This window comes from Rhinolophus sinicus, linkage group LG02 (assembly GCF_036562045.2).
Source record: "Rhinolophus sinicus isolate RSC01 linkage group LG02, ASM3656204v1, whole genome shotgun sequence".
Classification (NCBI taxonomy): domain Eukaryota; kingdom Metazoa; phylum Chordata; class Mammalia; order Chiroptera; family Rhinolophidae; genus Rhinolophus; species Rhinolophus sinicus.
This window is the reverse complement of record NC_133752.1, coordinates 152,340,238-152,358,249: the sequence shown is the minus strand read 5'-3', so window position 1 is coordinate 152,358,249 and position 18,012 is coordinate 152,340,238. Positions and strand designations below refer to the sequence as shown.

The window sequence follows — 18,012 nt, the reverse complement described above, 5'->3', positions numbered from 1 at the left end:
CCATCTTGGGCATCCCCGTTGGCTTGCAACACTGGGATTTATGGCCATTCCCAGGAGAGCTTCTGGAAGCTTGTGACCACATGCCTGCAGGGAGCAGTGACATGGCTCATCCTGCTTTGTCAGATTATGTAGGAGACAACATCCTGGGGAGGGATAAGAGCACATACAGACTTGGAATCATACCAACTAGACTGAGATTCTGGGACTGCCACTGGGAAAGCGCATGACCTTGGTCGATTTTACTTCACCTCTCTGTTTTCTTACATGTAAAACAGGAATTACAATAGCACATCATAGGACTACTACGAGAAGAAATGACATAATGTGTGAGAAGCCCTTAGCACACTGCCTGGCACAAACGAAAGAGTTTGGTAAGTGACAGCTATGCTGTTTATTATAGACAAACTAACAGGAGACTCGAACTGCAATAAGGCATGTCTAGGAGAGTTTTTTTAGGCATAGGCATCTATTTTGGGGAAACTGTGATTCAGTCAAGATTACTTTGGTTGCAAAATAACAAAACCTTGTTTGAGTTAGCTCCAATCAGAAGGAACTTAGAAGAGTCTCATAGGACAAAGATCATATCAGGCTCACAGGTGTTGTTGGGAACTGGGACCCAAAACTGAGGGTTCTCTGTCCCTCAGGCTCCACATGGCCTTCCTATCTGTGCTCTGTCCATATTTCTGCTCTCTTCTCCTCTGTCTTAGCGAGGTACCTCTGCTTGCTCATCTTGTGTGTGGCTTTAGTGGCCTGCCATCCACCACTGATAGCAATAGGTTTGTGTGTCTCTTGACAGATAATTGGTGAGAGAAATCTGATTGGTCCAGGTTGTCTGAGCTGGGCCACATGTGTCATAGGCCATTGCCTAGCCAATGCATTGGCTCCTTTTTGGTCATCTGTTCATTCATGATCTAATCAGTTGTGGCTCATGCAGTTAGGGTCACCTGGGAGGTTAGATCTGCCTCTTTTGGGCAGTGGGCAGAGAAGGTTTTCTGGAAGAGAGTGGCCATATGTAGTATAGTCTGCCCGAGAGTTGATCATGGTATTGCTAGCAGCTTTGCTAATTGAGTCCTAATGACAAGGGCCCAATCACAGAGACGTTGAAAAGACCTAAAAATGGGTGGTCCCTCCTCCTTTGTCTCCAAATGTAGCTGGTACCAAGACAATCTCAGTGAAGCGATCTCCCTCCATCCATGCCCATCAGGGCAGTAGGTCAGAATGAGAAGGACTATGCCAGATTCTTTCATACACAGGGAAGAGCCAGTAAAGGACTGGGGGTAGGGATGGGAGGGGTTGAGGTGGATAAGCGGGCAGAATCAGTGCGAGTCAGCTTGTCGAGGAGCTGTGACTCTTCAGAGAGGACCGAGGAAAGTAGGACGGGGAGTTCCTTTGGACTCAGGGGAATGGCTGACCCAACAGAGAGAAGGCTTTTGAAATTCCTCTGGCCCAGAGCCCCGGAGGCCTGGTTTTCCTCTCTGTTCTGACAAGGGAGGAGGTGGCCGTTTTCGGAAGAGCTGTTCTGTGCAGCCGCAGTTGTGCTGGATCCTCCCCTGGGGCACTGAGTTCTCTAGAGAATTGGATCAGGGCAGCAGGTTAGTGAGGACAAGATTCCCCAGTGGGACCTCGCCCTTGAAATAACTGATAAGCGCCTGATGTCCTCACTCCCAGTTGTGGCAAAGCCCTCTGCATTTTCCCTTTGGTCAGGAGAGGTACCGTGATTCCCTGAAAATAAGACCTAGCCAGACAAGCAGCTCTAATGCATCTTTTGGAGTAAAAATTCATATAAAGCTGGGTCTTATTTTACTATAATATAAGACCTGGTCTTTAATATAATGTAATATAATATAATATAATGTAATGTAATGTAATGTAATGTAATGTAATGTAATGTAATGCAATGCAATGCAATATAATATAATATAAAATATAATACTGGATCTTATATTAATTTTTGCTCCAAAAGACGCGTTAGGGCTGATTATCTGGCTAGGTCTTATTTTCACGGAAACACGGTAATGGCTTGGTTCTGTGAATGTCTCCCAGTCTCATTTAGTTGCAATTGCCTTTCAGTGAATAATGTGACCCATGGGTCCAGTGAATGGGACGAAGAGAGGCTCTCTTTGGTAACCAAATGGACTTGGCCAAAAGAAACAGCAGTTGGGGTTGTGGGTCACTGCTCCGATGCCCTGGACAGAGAAGGGAGAGGATGACGATTGGGAACATAGTGAGGGGAAGTCCAGAAAGGGATCACCAGCAGATTGAAATGATAATAATTAAAGTAACAACAATAATAATAAATTCCTTTTATTTACTATCACTTAGGTATTTGATACTGTATACATTCATTTCTCCCCAAGCCCTGAAAAGTAGCTATTGAAATAGCTGTTGTACAGATGAGGGAACCAAAGCTCAGAGAGATTCAATAACTTGCCCAAGTCCATGGGCAAGTTGGAGTCTGAGCCCAGGACGGTCTGATGCCAAGGCCTCTGGAAGTTCTATTACCATTTGCTGCTTCTCCATATTGAGACAGGTGGCGGGGGAGAGGTTGAGGAGGACTGGTGGGAATTTCACCCTAAAAATAGTAAAGAGAGTGCAAACAGTAAGAAAGGAAAGGGCTTTTACTTTGAGATCTAGATGGAGAGAAAGAAAGAAGACAAGAAACCAAGTCAGCTAGAACAGAAGAGGAAGGCGCAGGTGGGTGGCCACGGTCAAGGGTTTGGACATAGCAGGCTCACTAACGGAAAAGTGCAGGTCACGTGGGTTGGCTGGGTATAGGGGGTTAAAGAGGGAGGGGTTAGGACTCCTGCTGGGAAGAAGAGAGCGTGGTTGTTATCCCACATTACAACAGCATTTTTATGAAATCGGAGACTTTTTTTTATCTGTTTTTGCCTCTTTTCACTTCTTAACTCCTTCTCCTAGAGCATTACCTGACCTATGGTAGGTATTCTATACATATTTGATGAGTGAATGGATAAACATAAATACGTCAGCCTTCCACATGTGGGCGGGTCTGTTCTAACTGTGCACAAATATGACACTGTCTGGATTAGTATACCTGTGATACAAAAAGTCCTCATATCTGGCGAGGGAAGTTCCCTGCTCCTTCGGCCCCAACCCTATGTCTTGACTTTCTTCAAAACTTTTTGTCTATGATAGGTCTTTTGCTAGTCCATATACATTTTAGACTCAGTTTGTCAAAAACATGCTGGGATTTTGATTTGGATTGTATAGATTAATTTGGGGAGAATTCACACCTTCACAATATTGTGTCTTCTCATCTATGACTAGGTAGCAAGTAGTTTAGTAAGTGAAAGAGCCCGGATGAGAATCCAGATCTGTCAGCCTTTCACATCAGTTCTGTTTCCTTCTGCTGGACGTTGTGGACCTGATTACATATGCGCCAGGACTCTGGGCGCTGGAGCTCACTCTGCTTAGTGTCATAATCACTCCCTAAAATGCTGACTGATTACCCTCCTTCACTTGTAATGTGCTCTGCAGCTGACTCGGGGCTGCTGTCACCCTGCAGGCAAGTGCATTCAGCCCTGTGTCTTCCCTGAAAGTGGCAATGACCTTTATCTGTGGAAAAGTCTTTTCAGTCATCCCGGAAGAGGGTTTTTGATTCACTTTTGAATTCATTACCTTGGGAATAAAAGTTAAAGTTTAAAAGAAGTTGCTGACATATAACACCCAGGCTCCTTTTATCTCACTTTGCTAACGTGTTCCTTATGAACCATGAGAGTTCATGAGGCAATAAATAACTAGAGTGCTTGAGCAATCCCATGAGGGATTGCAAGTCCCTGTTACATGTGTTGCAGCTCTCCTGTCCCATGTCAGGGACACCACTAGCCAAACATCACCTTCTTTTCCAGTGAGCTCGACAGATCTCAGAATTCTTCCAACATGGCACTCCAGTAAAGTCCACTAATTGGCTTTGGTTAAGAGAGGAAGCCTATTTATTATCCTTTTTCTGTTTTGGTGTAGTAAATTTAGAATCCTTAAAACTGGGATGACGCCAAAATCAGGGGCCCTCTGTGGCTTAGGACCCTGGGGGAGCTCTTAAAGGGAGTATCAGCCCCTTCATCTAAGGACAGGAAGCCTTGAGGGGAGGAGCCATCTGAATTTATAATAGCAGAGGTTTGGTTTTAGTAGTGGGCTAGATAACAAAAGTACTTACAGTTCCCTGTTGAAAGAGCGGGGCTTCAAAGCAAAAGGAGTTGATCAGGAAACATGCAGATGACTCAGCAGGTGGCACTGGTACAGAATGCAATACATGAATACAGCTTTTCTCCAAGAATAGTAATGGACACTGCAGCTTTTTTGGGTTGAGATGTAGGACAATTGTCATGTTAATTTCAGGTAATATACCTGCATGTCAGTAAAGTGATATTTAACACCAAAAGTAGAGGGATTCCACTCTAACTTTGCTATCTTTGATCCAGGCTGCCTGTTCTCCTGTATTTCTGTGGATCCAGAATCGCTGCTGAGTAAGGCAGTGCTTGAACAGAGCTGGGCTCTGCTGGAGTCAGCTGTGGGTTCAGACCTCTGTTCTGCCACTTCAAGGCATGTGACCTGGGACAACACATAGAGCCTCTCTAAAGCTCACTTTCCTTCTGTGTAAACTAGGGATAATAATAGATGTTATCTAAAAGGGTTGCTTGAGGATTGAGCTAATGCATTTGGAGTGCTTAGCTTGGCATAGTAAACACTTAACCCTGTATTAGTATTAAAACTTGCTCCCTTTCCTCACTCTCATAGTCAGCGGGCTTAAAAGCGAGAGAGTTTGGGGCTGAGCAGGAGAATGAGTTTTCTTGATGTCTGGGGCTTGAGTCAATATAAGTACGATCTGATCTTTGGTACCAGGTGCCATATTTGACTCACAAACTATATCTGCACGTTTCGAAGAATAAAATTTGGGCTCTAAGTTACAATTTACCCCTGGGTCTGTCAAAAAAATCTTCTTGGTTTTCAATGTCATCATTTTAGAAAACGCCCTCTTGACTGAAATATTAAAATTAAATATTGCTGTCTACATTTTAGTTTTAGATTTTTAAGCTGTTTAAAAAATAAGCAGTTGATATCTGTAGAGGTTAGAAAAAATTAAGAAAAATGCAAGGGTGAAGAATTTCTAAAGGTTCTATGTGATTAAAAAAATAGTAAAAAATCGAAATATTTCCATACTTTGGGGGTTTCTTTTTTATTTTTCAATTATAGTTGACATTCAATATTATTTTATATTAGTTTCAGGTGTACGATGTAGTGGTTAGACATTTATATAATTATAAAGTGATCCCTTCAATAAGTCTAGAACCCACCTGGCACCATACATAATTATTACAATATTATTGACTATATTCCCTATACTGTACTTTATGTTCCTGTGATTATTTTGTAACTACTAATTTGTACTTCTTAATCCCTTCACCTTTTTCATTCAGCCCCCAAACTCCTCCCATCTGGTAACCGTAATATTTCCATGTTTTTGAAAGAAACCATTCTAGATCCTGTAGTAAGGGTATAGAAAATGCAGACTTTGACTTCGTTCTCTGGAGAAGGGTTTTGAGTGATTGCTGACAGACCTGGTACGTGTGTGCATTGTGCTAACAGGGACTTAGGGCATCATTCCTGCCAAATGGATTCTCAGAGACATGGATGCAGGTGTTCATCTCAGCATTATTTATGATAATGAAGAAATTGGAAACAACTCAAACATTCAAAAGTAGATGAATATTTAATTAAATCATGGTATATTCATTCTATAGAATGTGTTTTTAAAATATTACCTTTTTTTAAAAAATAAAATTAATACATGTGTATGGTTTTCAAAAAGTCAAACAGTGCTAAAAAGCTATCACAAAAAGAACAGCCCCTTGACTCAACCCTCCTAATTCCTAGTTTGGCTTTCCAGAAGCAGCAATTTCCAAGTCTTAAGTATTTATTTTGTTATTTACCTTCTTCCTTCCCCTAAATAACATAGGCTTATACTACCACTTTTTAACTTGTTAATTGTATATAATATCTATTCTCTTTCAGCAGAGCAGACTTTAGAGCATGAAAAGTTATCAGAGCTAGAGAATGACATTATATAAAGATAAAGGGATCAATTCTCCAAGATAACATAACAATCCTTACTGTACATGAACCTAATAAGTGTCAAAATAGCTGGGCAAAAACTGATAGAATTACTAAGAGAAATGGATGAATTCACTGTCATAGTTGGAGACTTCAACACCCCTCTATCAGAAATGGACAGATCCAGCAGGCAGAAAATCATAAGGGCATAGTTGAACTTAAGAGCACCATTAATCAACTGGATATAATTTACATTTATAGACTTTCATCCAACAACAGCAAAATCACATTCTTCTCAAGTTCACATGGAACTTCACCAAGATAGATGACATTTGGGGCCATAATGCATACCTTACCAAATTTAAAATGATAGAAGTCATACAATGTCTGCTCTCATACCACAATGGAATTAAACTAGAAACTAACAATAGAAAGATATCTGGAAAACCCCCAAACCCTGGAGATTGAACAACACACTTCTAAATAACATGTGAATCAAAGGAGAAATTTCAAGAGAAATGGAAAAACATTTTGAACTAAATGAAAATAAATGACAACTTATCAAAATTTGTTGGACACAGAGAAAGCAGTGCATAGAGGGAAATTTATAGTATTGAATACATATGTTAGAAGACAAGAAAATTCTAAAATCATTAATCTAAGTTTCCACCATAAAAACCAGAAAAAGAAGAGCAAATTAAATCTAAAGTAAGCAGAAGGGAAGAAATAATAAAAATAAGAGCAGAAATCAATGAAATTGAAAATAGGAAATCAAAAGGAAGTCAATGAAATGAAAAGCTGAGTCTTTGAAAAGATGAAAATAATTGATAAGCCTCTAGAAGACTAACTAAAAAATAAAGAAGACACAATTTACTAATATCAGAAATGAAAGAAGGGACACCGCTGTAGATCCAATGGACATTAAAAGAATAATAAAGGATATTGTGAATAACTCTATACCCATAAATTTGATAATCTAGATGAAATGGACCAATTCTTTGAAAGACTCCATCTACCAAGACTCATATAAGCCAATTTGAAAGACTATTTGAATAAGCCTATATGTACTAAAGATATTGTATCAATAATAGCTTTCCAAAACAGAAGGCACCAGGCCTTACATGTTCACTGGTGAATTCTACCAAACATTTAAGGAAGAAATTGTACAAATTCTCCACAATCTCTTCCAGAAGATAGAAGCAGAGGGAATACTTCCCAACTTATCCTATGAGGCCAGCATTATCCTCATAACAAAACCAGACTAAGACATCACAAGAAAAGTAAACTACAGGCCAATATCACTCATGAACATAGATGCAAAAATGTTCAACAAAATGTTAGCAAATCACTAAGTGAAAAAAGCCATAGCAAAACTATGGAGACAATAAAAGGGTCAGTAGTTGCCAGGATCTAGGGAGGATGGAAAGATGAAAGGTGGAGTATAGAGGGTTTTTTTTTAAGGCAGTGACACTGCTCTGTGTGATGCTGTAATGGGGTTGGGGGGGGGTGGGCGGTACATGTTATTATTACATATTTGTCAGAATCCATTGAATGTACAGCACCAAGAATGAACCCTAATGTAAACTATGGCCTTGGGTGATAGTAATGTGTTGAAATAGGCTTACTGATTGTAACAGATGTACCACTGTAGTGAAGGATGTTGATAGTGGGGGAGTCTGTGCATGGGTGGGGGCTAGGGGGTATATGGGAACTTTGTACTTTCTGCTCAATATTACTATAACATAACACTGCTCTAAAAATAGTTTATTAAAAAGCTGTATACCTAAAAGTATAATTCTTCTTCTCTCACACACATTCCTTGTCCTGTTTCCTCTCATTTTTTTAGGTATTCCTACTAGTTATGTATTTAACCTCTTAGCTTATCCTTCTAAGTTTGTTCCCTTTTCTTTCAATTACCCATGTTTTTTTGTCTTTCAATCTACTCTCGGGGAAATTTTTTCATTATATTCCAAACTTCCTATTGACTTTTTTCTGCTTTGGTATTTTAAAATTTCCATGATGTTTTTCTTGTTCTTTGACTTTTCCTTCTTCCTCTTCTCTATCTCCCAGGCCCAGATCCTGTTTCTTATTTCATGGTTGTAGTATCTTCTCTTATGTATTTGTCTTATGTATATAGTTTTATCCTCTTTCCTGAAATGTGTTGGGTTCCATTAAATTTTTTTCAAATATTTTTATTAAAACATAGCTAACATACAATATTATATTAGTTTCAGGGGTACACCATAGTTGTTCAACATTTATATACCTAAAGAAGTGATCACATGATAAGTCCAGCAACCATCTGACACTGTATCATGCTGTCACCATATTACTGATTATATTTCCTATGCTGTACATTACATCTCCATGACTTATTTGTTTTATACCTGGAAATTTGAACTTTCTATTTCCCTTCACCTTTTCCCCCCCCATTTTTAACTTTTTAATTCCAGTTGACATTGAATATTATTTGATATTAATTTCAGGTGTACAGCATAGTGGTTACATATTTATATAATTTAAGAAGTGATCCCCTGACTAGTCTAATAACCACCTGGCACTATATTACCATATTATTGACTATATTCCCTATGCTTTACTTTACATCCCCATGACTATTTTTCGACTACCAATTTGTACTTCTGAATGCCTTCACCTTTTCCACCATGTCCCCCAAACCCCCTCTCATCTGTCACCCCAATAAATCTAGTGCCCATCTGATACCATACACAGTTATTACAATATTATTGACTATATTTCTTATGCTATACCCTGCATCCCCATGACTACTTTGTAACAACCAATTTGTACTTCTTATAATTTTCCCTTTTTTCACTCATTCCCAACACCCCTCCCATCGGGCAACCATCAAAATGTTGTTCTGTTTTATTTGTTTGTTTATTTTGTTCTTTAGATTCCACATATAAGCAAAATCGTATTGCATCTGTCTTTCTCTGTCTGACATACTTTACTCAGCACAATACTCTTCAGGCTCATTGGTTGTGAGGACTGACTATAACTACAGTGGAGGAGCTGTTGTGCAGGGGCTGACTCTACAGAGCAGGGTTTGCTTTAGCAGGGCTCTTGTGCCTGCTTAGTCTGCCCTTTGGGTGTGCTGTCCTTGGAGGCAGCTGGGTGATGCTCCAGCCCATTCTGAAGCTGGCTACTGGGCCTGCCAGTCTTGGGGCCTCCTGGGAGGGGACCCACTGCAGGTCAAATTTAGTGGCAGTCTGTGCCCTGCCTGGGACCACTTGGCATGAGCCACAAAGGAATACAGAGATGGGTGCTGCCTGCACTGTGCTTGGTGGTACCTTGAGAGGCCAAGCCGCAGACCAAGGCCAACTGTCACTAGTTCCGGGCTTAGGGCTGCTCAGGCAGAGATACGGGACATGCTGAAGCCAGATACTGCTTGTTTGGGTTTTGTAAACCTTTGAGAGATTTTAGGAATGTCCGAAGCATGAACCAAGGCAGGCTGTTTATACAGAAAAGCCACTGAAGTGACTTGGGTGTGCCTGACAGTTGGGTGGGGCGTGGTCTCAGGGAATCACTAGGGCGGGGCAGACGAAAGCTGAAAGCTATTGATGGAAACTCAAATATGACGTCTGCCTGCGTCCGTACGCAAGAAGTAGGAGGGCTCAACAGAGAAACAATGGCTTCCATCAGTTCCTCCGTCCAGAAGAAAGCTGCCCCTCCAGGCCTTAATCCGAAGCCAGACAACTCAGTTCCTCTCCATGTGTCCTTGGTATCTTTAGAACTGCTGCCCCAGCACTGGAGCTCAGAGCAAGTGATTCCGTCAGCAGGTAAGTCCTTGTGCGGCCCCTATAAGAGGAGCACCTGGGAGTGCAGCTGCCCTCCATCTCATTCAGTCACAATCTCTGCTGGTTTTCACTGCCAGAAGTTATGCAGACTTCTCTCCCTGGCATTGAAACCCTGGGCTGGGGAGGGGCTGAGACCTCTCACTCCTGGGGGGAGGGGAACCTCCACAGCCGAGATATCCCTCCCGATTTTTAATGGTCACACGCAGGTATGGGACCAGTCTGTTCCATGTCTCTGCCCCTCCTACCAGTCTCAAGGTGGCTTCTGTATGTCCGTAGTTGTATGGCTTCTGTTCAGCTAAACTTCAGGCAATTCTCAATTTGAATTCTGTGGTTTGGTTGTAATGGATGTGGTCGTGAGAGGAGGTGAGTACAGCGTTTACCTACTCCGCCATCTTGACCGGAAATCTAGGTTCCATGAAGTTCCATTTGTTAATGTCTGTTTTTCATGTTGGAAACCTTCCTCCTATGTCTGGAGATTTTGTTTCTTCATTCATATTTAAGAGTGAGGCACTACAGTGTTGATTGGGAACTAAATTCATGGCATCATTGTAGGATGATAGAAATGAGAGTTAACTTCTCTGCTAGTTGACCCACGAATATTAGTACCTATGGCTTTTTTGAGCATATGGGTTTTTTTTAGTTTTTTTACTTCATAGAAGGATTTTCCAGTTTGTTTTACTGCTTTTGTCAGCCTGGCTTCCAGTGTTCTGGGGGGATCTCATTTCTTTCATTTAAAGACTTTTACTCAACACCCCCTTCCCCCCCATTTTTAGTCTCTTATATTACCTTTGGCTTCTCTCCTGACCTTTGTCAGGCTGGGCAATCGTATCTAGGAGGTTCTCAGGTTCACTTTCTCCAGAGAATGAATCCTCTGTCTTTGGGGTGGGAAAGGAAGTCCCTTGTCTATGGACAGTGGGGCCTGTGTGTCTTCTCCTAATTCCTATTTGAAACCAGTTGTCCTGTGCTCAGCTACATGTCTCACCTTCAATTTTTGTGAACTCCTTTGGGGAGGATTCTAGAGTGGATTTACTTGTAGCTTGATAAAATCCCCAGCTGTAGGCACTTAGTTTCATTTCAGCTTTTTCTCTTCTGCTAAAGCAGTTACTATGCCTTCACCAAATTTCCATCTTGAAAAAAAATGATGTTGCTTACTCTTCAATTCTCTTGTAACTTTTCCGTTTTTGATAGGAAGCAAAGAAGATGAACACATGATTTCAATCTACCATGTTTAACCATGGGTAATATGCTTTTGAATAAATTTTTTAATGTCAAAGGAAAATGTTCAGTATGTAAAAAAATTAGGAGACAAAATTCTCAAAGGAAGCATACCAAAGTTTATCCCTAGGTTGTGGAATTATTGGTAATAATTTACTGTTTTCTTTAAAAAAAAATCTTTTCTGAATGTGCTAAATTTTCTATAATAAGCATCCAGCACTTTTATAATAAAATAATTTTTTAAATATGTTTAAAAATTCATACTGATGCTTATATATTAGTCCAACAAGGGCAACGAGGATTGCAGTGAACATTAGTGACTGCAGAAGAAAAAAGTGTTTATTTTATCTGTGTCAAATGTTAAAGTGTCAATAATAAATTAAATGTAGGCAGGGGAGAAACAAACTTCCTGATAAAAAGTGGTGCTTTTTTTCCATTGCCAATATAAATTCAATTCCCATGGATAATGGTTAGCAATATATATCTTAAGATTATACAACTGTAGGTAGTAAGTATTTAATATAAGAATATATTGCATACATTATGATTACTCTAATAGATGGGCCTTTCAAATACCTGTCTATAACCTAAATCAGACTATTCCAAAATGGATTTTGTAGAACACCAGCTCCAGCTGATTCTCTACAAAGAAATAAGTTTGCCAATTGCTACACAGTATTTTGCTTTGTAGGAGAAACACTTCACATAAGGGAACTGAGGCCTAGTAGGATACTGCAGTAAAGAAACTTGGTTAATTTTATTGGTTTAACTTTGTTTGAATAAGAGTTTTTGAAACTTATTTTGACCATGGGACTCTTTTTTCAAAAAAACCCTCCTTGTGACTGTGACCATTGTCATTGTTATTATTGTTACTTAAATTTAAATGTCCAGTGTTTGATTTCTTTCCAGTCATAATCATGTTCTTTAGGCAGAGAGGTTATGGGGACACTTACTTTTGTGGTCTAGTAGAGTCAAACCATTCAATTTATTTGATCACAGAATCAAGTAAAATTAACTATGCTGGATTTGCCCTGCATTGCTTTTAGGAGAGAAATATTTTACTGTTTTTTTTTTGTTGTTGTTGTTGTTGTTTTTTGGGGGGTGGGGTGGAGAGAGGTAGAATAATTTTCTTGCTTGTTTTGTTTTTGGATAAGGCTCAAGATGTCATGGTTCCCAGCTGTTTTCCAGCAGCCATGGCATTTTGTAAAGCCTGGAGCATGTTGTAGGAGTACCTTTGCTAAAATATATCTGTAGGTGCGGGTTATTGTCAAATTGTACAGCTGGAGACCTGAGATATGAAGGTTTATTGTCTAATTCTCAAGCAAACATAATTTTAATAAAAGTAATCATTTAGGGATTTCCTTTATCACATTTGCTTTTTATGTCTGGACTCCTTTTTATGAAAAGAAATGGGAAAAATAATTTGGGAATCTAAAATAAATCAAACTTTATCTGTTGATATTCTTAAACTGGACTATCTGAGCATATAAATGGTGGCATTTACAATACAATAAATTGCCTGGAAATTATTGGCTCTTTTAAACAATTTGTCAAAGCCTCCCACTCTAGATAGTCTTTTCATAGTGGGAGGCTTCTGGTCTTATTGGGAAGATTGAGAGTAGAGACATGGGTTCTAATCCCAGCCCTGCCACTAAACAGCTCCAAGATACTGTTAGTACTGTTAATAGCAACTTATATTGAGGGCTTAGTATATGCTAATTATTGTGCCACAGGCTTTCCATGCATGAGTTCTTTCCATTTTCACTATATTCTATCGGGGGTTAGAACTGAATAATTCTTCATCCCTTTACCAGGCTTAAATGATCCCAGGAGATATGTCTCTGCTGCCAGACCTTTGTTCCACTCTGGAGGATGGGAGTCGGAAGCAAGGGAATCTCATCCTCACTAAAAGTGGTGGGAAGACAAGCTCCTGGGAGCCTGAGATGGAACTCAGAACCATTTTCTATTCTAAACCAATATATAATCTAGTATAACATATATTATAGTCAGATGTCTTAAATGGTTATTCTGGTGGCCCAAGCATCTGAAAACCAAATACAGCGTTGTTTTCTTGGCTCACAGCCTATTTAAGTTGGCCAGGGGAGAAGTGGCTTTTATTGACTTGCCCATCAATATGGGGTCCTATGTTTGACAACTTAGCCATCACCTCTACCTGTTAAGTAGCATCACATATCTCCATCATAGTAACTCTACCACCAGATATTTATAAAGTATCTTGGGGTTTTAAATGCATCTCTTCACCCATGATCTTATTTGATTTCTAGTCCTTGATACTGTATCATATTGTTATATGTCTGAAAGACAAGAACCTCTAGAATGTTACTTTTACTGCCTTATTTTCAGTTCTGACTCTGTGGACTGAGAGCTTTCACTGACTGATGGCCGGATGATTTATAACTGGCTTCTCTGCTTTGGTAGTACGGCCTTGGTCTGAGGGGCCATTCTGGCGTGGGGATGGTTTGGCAGGCAGAATCTTATTTATCTGTGTTTAACACAAATACTCCAGAGGACAGAAATTGGGGAGTGTGTGTCTCTTCCGTATAGATTATGCCCTCTTTTAATGTATAGGCATGGTAGAACTCACCATCCATCCTTTATCTTCCTAAAAAGGTCTCTCACAAAACACTCAGAGGGAGCTTCTTGAATTCCTAGGAAACCAACCTAGGATGTTTATTAAACCCTTACTTTTCTGAGCTCATCTTTCTTATTGTTTACCCTTTAACTTATCTGCTGAGAGATAATTGGGAGAAAGTTTCTCTCTGCTCAGTTCTTATTAGGGTTTTAAAATCCCATCCCTCATTAACAAATAACTGCATGTAAAATAGTTCACCAAATAAGACAGATAAAATTAATTAGTGTTTAAATCAGATCTGCTGAGTTTAAATCTTTTAGTAGGTAAAGCCTTTCTTATCCTTTAAATATGGAAACTTATTTTAAAAAAACTGAAAGATTTATTTTTTCAAGCAGCCTCAATAATTCGGTAGTTCTAGAAGAATGGCTGGACCATTCAGCTTGAGGCACGCTGGTTTCCTAGGGCCCTAGATCAGCACATAGCCAAGAGTATACAGAGATTTGGTGCCTCTAACAATCATGAAAATGCAACTCCTATACAAAATGCCACAGTGTGGGTGCAGGGACTGTGAGAGCTCTGATCAGGCTAAAATCCCACAGTTAGAGATTTATTACTTTGGCTCAAGATTTGTCACCCAGCAAATTATAAAAACCCCATGAGAGGGTTGATATGGTCAACCTTATGAATTTATCAAAATCTTTAATGAGTGCAAGTTCTGATATTGATGGCTGAGACAAAATGGACAGCTAAGGTTGAAGAGAAGGTTGGCCATGGCAGGAAGTAGGCGCGGGGGAAAGGAAGAAAAGGGAAGGCTGAGAAAAGGCAGCTGGTGATGGGGGAAGGGTGGAAGAAGGCAAAAGATAAATTTCACCTATTTTTTTCATTTATTCAACAAATAGTTGTTGAGAATCTACTTTGTTGATTGAGTTAAGGGCTGGGGAAGAAATAATTATACCTTCTGGGAGTTCAGGTGTGGGAAGAGAGGCAGCCATGTCAATAGGTAGTGACAGCTCAGTGTACAAACTGTTATAAGATGGGGCAGGCAGAAAGGATGGTGCAATTGCAGAGGAAGGATGTTGGGGGAGGAGTGACACGGAGCCGTCTCAGAGAGCCTGATGGTTGAATTTGGTCTTAAGAGACAAATAGAAATATTTCCTGTAGGACTAAGTACCCCCTTATCTGTGGTTTCCCTTTCCTCAGTTTCAGATACCCTGGGTCATCTGCAGTCTGCAAATGGTAAATAGTAAATTCCAGCAATAAACAATTCATAGGTTTTAAATTGTGTGCCACCCTGAATAACATGATGAAATCTCGTGATGCCACACGGATGTGACTCATCCTTTTGCCCAGCGTCTCCGTGCTGTACACGCGCCCTGACCATCAGTCACTGAGTAGCCGTCTTGGTTATCAGTTCAACTGTTGAGGTGTCACAGTGCATGTGTTGAAATAACCCTTATTTTACTTAATGGCCCCAAAGCACAAGAGTAGTGATGCTGGAGATTTGGATATGCCAAAGAGAAGACATAAACTGCTTCCTTTAGGTGAAGAGGTGAAAGTTCTCAAGTTAATAAGAAAGAAAAAAAAGTCATATGCGCAGGTTGCTGAGATCTATAGTAAGAACGGGTCTTCCATCTGTGAAATTGCCTGATCTATAAATGAAACTTTATCATAGGCATGTATGTATAGGAAAAAAACACAGTCTGTATAGGGTTCGGTATTCTCCATGGTTTTAGGTATCCACTGTAGGTCTTGGAATGTATCCCCCAAGCATAAGGGAAAAACAACTGTATAGAGAGCAGCAGCCCTTGTCACGAGAGGGGGAGTCGAGTGTTGGGCAAGGGGCACAGAGGTGAGGAAGAGCTTGTGTGTGGGGTTGAAGTGACATGTTCCGGAGGCTGGAAATCATGAGGTACCTGGGGGTCGTGGGGAAGCCGGTGGAACTCAGGCTAAAACACTGTGGCAGAGCTTGACCTTGATGTTGTAAGTGGTGAGGAGGTTCCGATGAAGCAAGGGGCTCACCCAGATTTGCATTATTGAGAAACGGCTCTGGCAACCCTGAAGTGGACAGTTGTTGGCAGGGGATGCCGGGGGACGGAGGACAAGGAAAGCGGTGCACGGTTTTGACTACATCAGGTGCTTCAGGCACATTCTATAGCTTGAGGGTCCCCTGCAAAGGGGAATAGGATTTCAGAAAAGCTGTCTCTGTATCCTGCAAATATATGCAAACCTCAAGTTGGTGGATACTTGTGTCTGAGTTTTGAGGGTTTGTTTTTTAAGCTGTATAACTCAAAGCTCCACAAAACTAGGAAGACCTATCAGCACAAGGAAATGTAATGATTATTTAAAAAATCTTTTTAAAATTTATTTTTCAATTACAGTTGGCATTCAATATTATATTAGTTTCAGGTGTGCAGCATAGCAATTAGACATTTATATACTTTACAAAGTGATCACTCCAATAGTTTAGTACCCATCTGACAGAAATGTAGTAATTTAAATCTTGGACAAGTGATATAGGTTTATATACAAGTGTGATTATTTGTATATTTATACCAAACATTTTCAGGTTGTCATTAACCCATTTGAATAGCCCATCAACACAAGAACTAACAATGAGGTGAAATTTTGTTAAACCCAACTCAAAAATAAATGTAATCCTACGGCTTAATGGTGTTTTTCTGAAGCTGGCCACGAGATGTGTCTGTTCTGGGGACTCTGGGGAGGGGCTCTGGTGCAGGCCCAGGTCAGCCACTGCCTGTGTCTGGCCCAGGGCTACCTGGTCGGAGCAACAAAGTGACCTGTGGTTGGCAGCTGCCTGTGCTGGGCTTGGAGGCGCCTGGGAGTGGTTATGGTGGGAACTGAGGTCGGCTGCCACTAGTGCCGGGCTTGGAGCTGCTTAGTAAGTGGTACAGGGCACGCTGAGGCCAGGCGCTGCTTCTTTGGGGTCTGTGGACCTTTGAGGGACTTTAGGGAAATGCTCAGCATGGTCCCAGGCTGGCCGATTGTTGGAACGGCCACTCTCATGTTGATGTTTCAAGGGGCACTTTCAGATGTAGCGAATGGAATGCTTTCACTTTTATTGAAAACTTGGTCTTGATATAAAACATGCTTTTTAGATGCAGTTTCACAAAATAATATGGTGTCCGAATCCAAAAGACACACTCTGATGTGAGGTTCCGTCATCCTCAGAAGGATGGCAGCTCCTGCAGAAGCCATCACTTCCCACCTTCGTTTGGAATGTTTGCGTGGCTCAGACTCGGTGAGCTATGAACCTGTGTACCTGTGGTCCTGCGGCAGTCACACTACGTCGAGGGTAAAAGGCAGAGGATGGGAAAGTAAATTTTTAAAAGGGAGCAACCTTGCAAAAATGAGGAGAGGAAGGCAAGCCAGATCCTCTTACTCTGATTGCGAGATAAAGTCACAACAGTTGCTGGGACTTAGTTCAAAATTATAAATAGAATGTAAAGTCTAATGAGAATAGCAGAGTGGCTGTGGAACTAAGACAAGGCTGTGGAGGCTTGCGTCTCGGGTGGCATCTTTTCACATGGCCTTTCCCGGCTCCACTTTCCTCACCTACTTTGTTCATACTTCATTTCAGGCAATGACTTTTCTTTGCCTCACAGCTTTGCATGAGAGTTAGCCTGATTAGTCAGTTGAGTCTGCTCACGTATTTATTTCCCCTTCTTTTGTCTGAGACAGGACTTCTGTTGCAACTTCATGGTGAGCCCCTCGAGGATGAGAGGTGTGTTGCTCTTACTGGTTTCCTGATAGTCCAAGGCCTTGTATGTAAAAGGTGGTCTGTACAGAATGGCTGAAGAGAACTTGGCTTCTGATAGGTTTTGATTTCCTGCTCTGCCGCTCACAGCATATGGACTCACATCAAGGAATTTAATCTCATTAAATCGCAGATCTCTCACTGGATTCTTTTATTAAATGAAATAATACATTTAAAAAAAACAACCCAGTACCTAGCACATAGTATGAGCTTAGTAATTGCCTACTGTTATTACAATTGTCCACAGCTTTGAGATTATAATAAATGGTAAAAACAATTTTGTTCCATTATACTATACCTATAAGTGGATTATCATATTTTTACCAAATGGGACCAAAACACTCTACCTGACAGAATTAACAACACAGTGGTTTTAGTGGGTGTTCAAGAGAATAAAAAGTCATGGTTATACTACCCAAAGAAGGGATGGAAGAGGAAATGGTTTTTAGATAGCTTGACAAGTTCACTGGTGTCATAAGTTCCCAACTTAGACTTTTAGTATTGACAAGAATACCATCTGCATGTATTTTTCGAAGGATTTT

At 40.5% G+C, this 18,012-nt stretch overlaps 2 long non-coding RNA genes across 2 annotated transcripts in view; one reads left to right on the top strand and one right to left on the bottom strand.

Annotated features, from left to right (window-relative positions):
- The window catches only part of LOC141570107 (uncharacterized), a 252,531-nt gene that overhangs the window by 45,234 nt on the left and 189,285 nt on the right, over positions 1-18,012 (top strand). The window lies entirely within an intron of this gene.
- LOC141568680 (uncharacterized) lies at positions 2,289-4,969 on the bottom strand. The gene is made up of 2 exons (XR_012491886.1): positions 4,175-4,969; positions 2,289-2,572 (listed from the first exon to the last, which is right to left on the bottom strand). It is a non-coding gene; the product is annotated as an uncharacterized LOC141568680 (long non-coding RNA).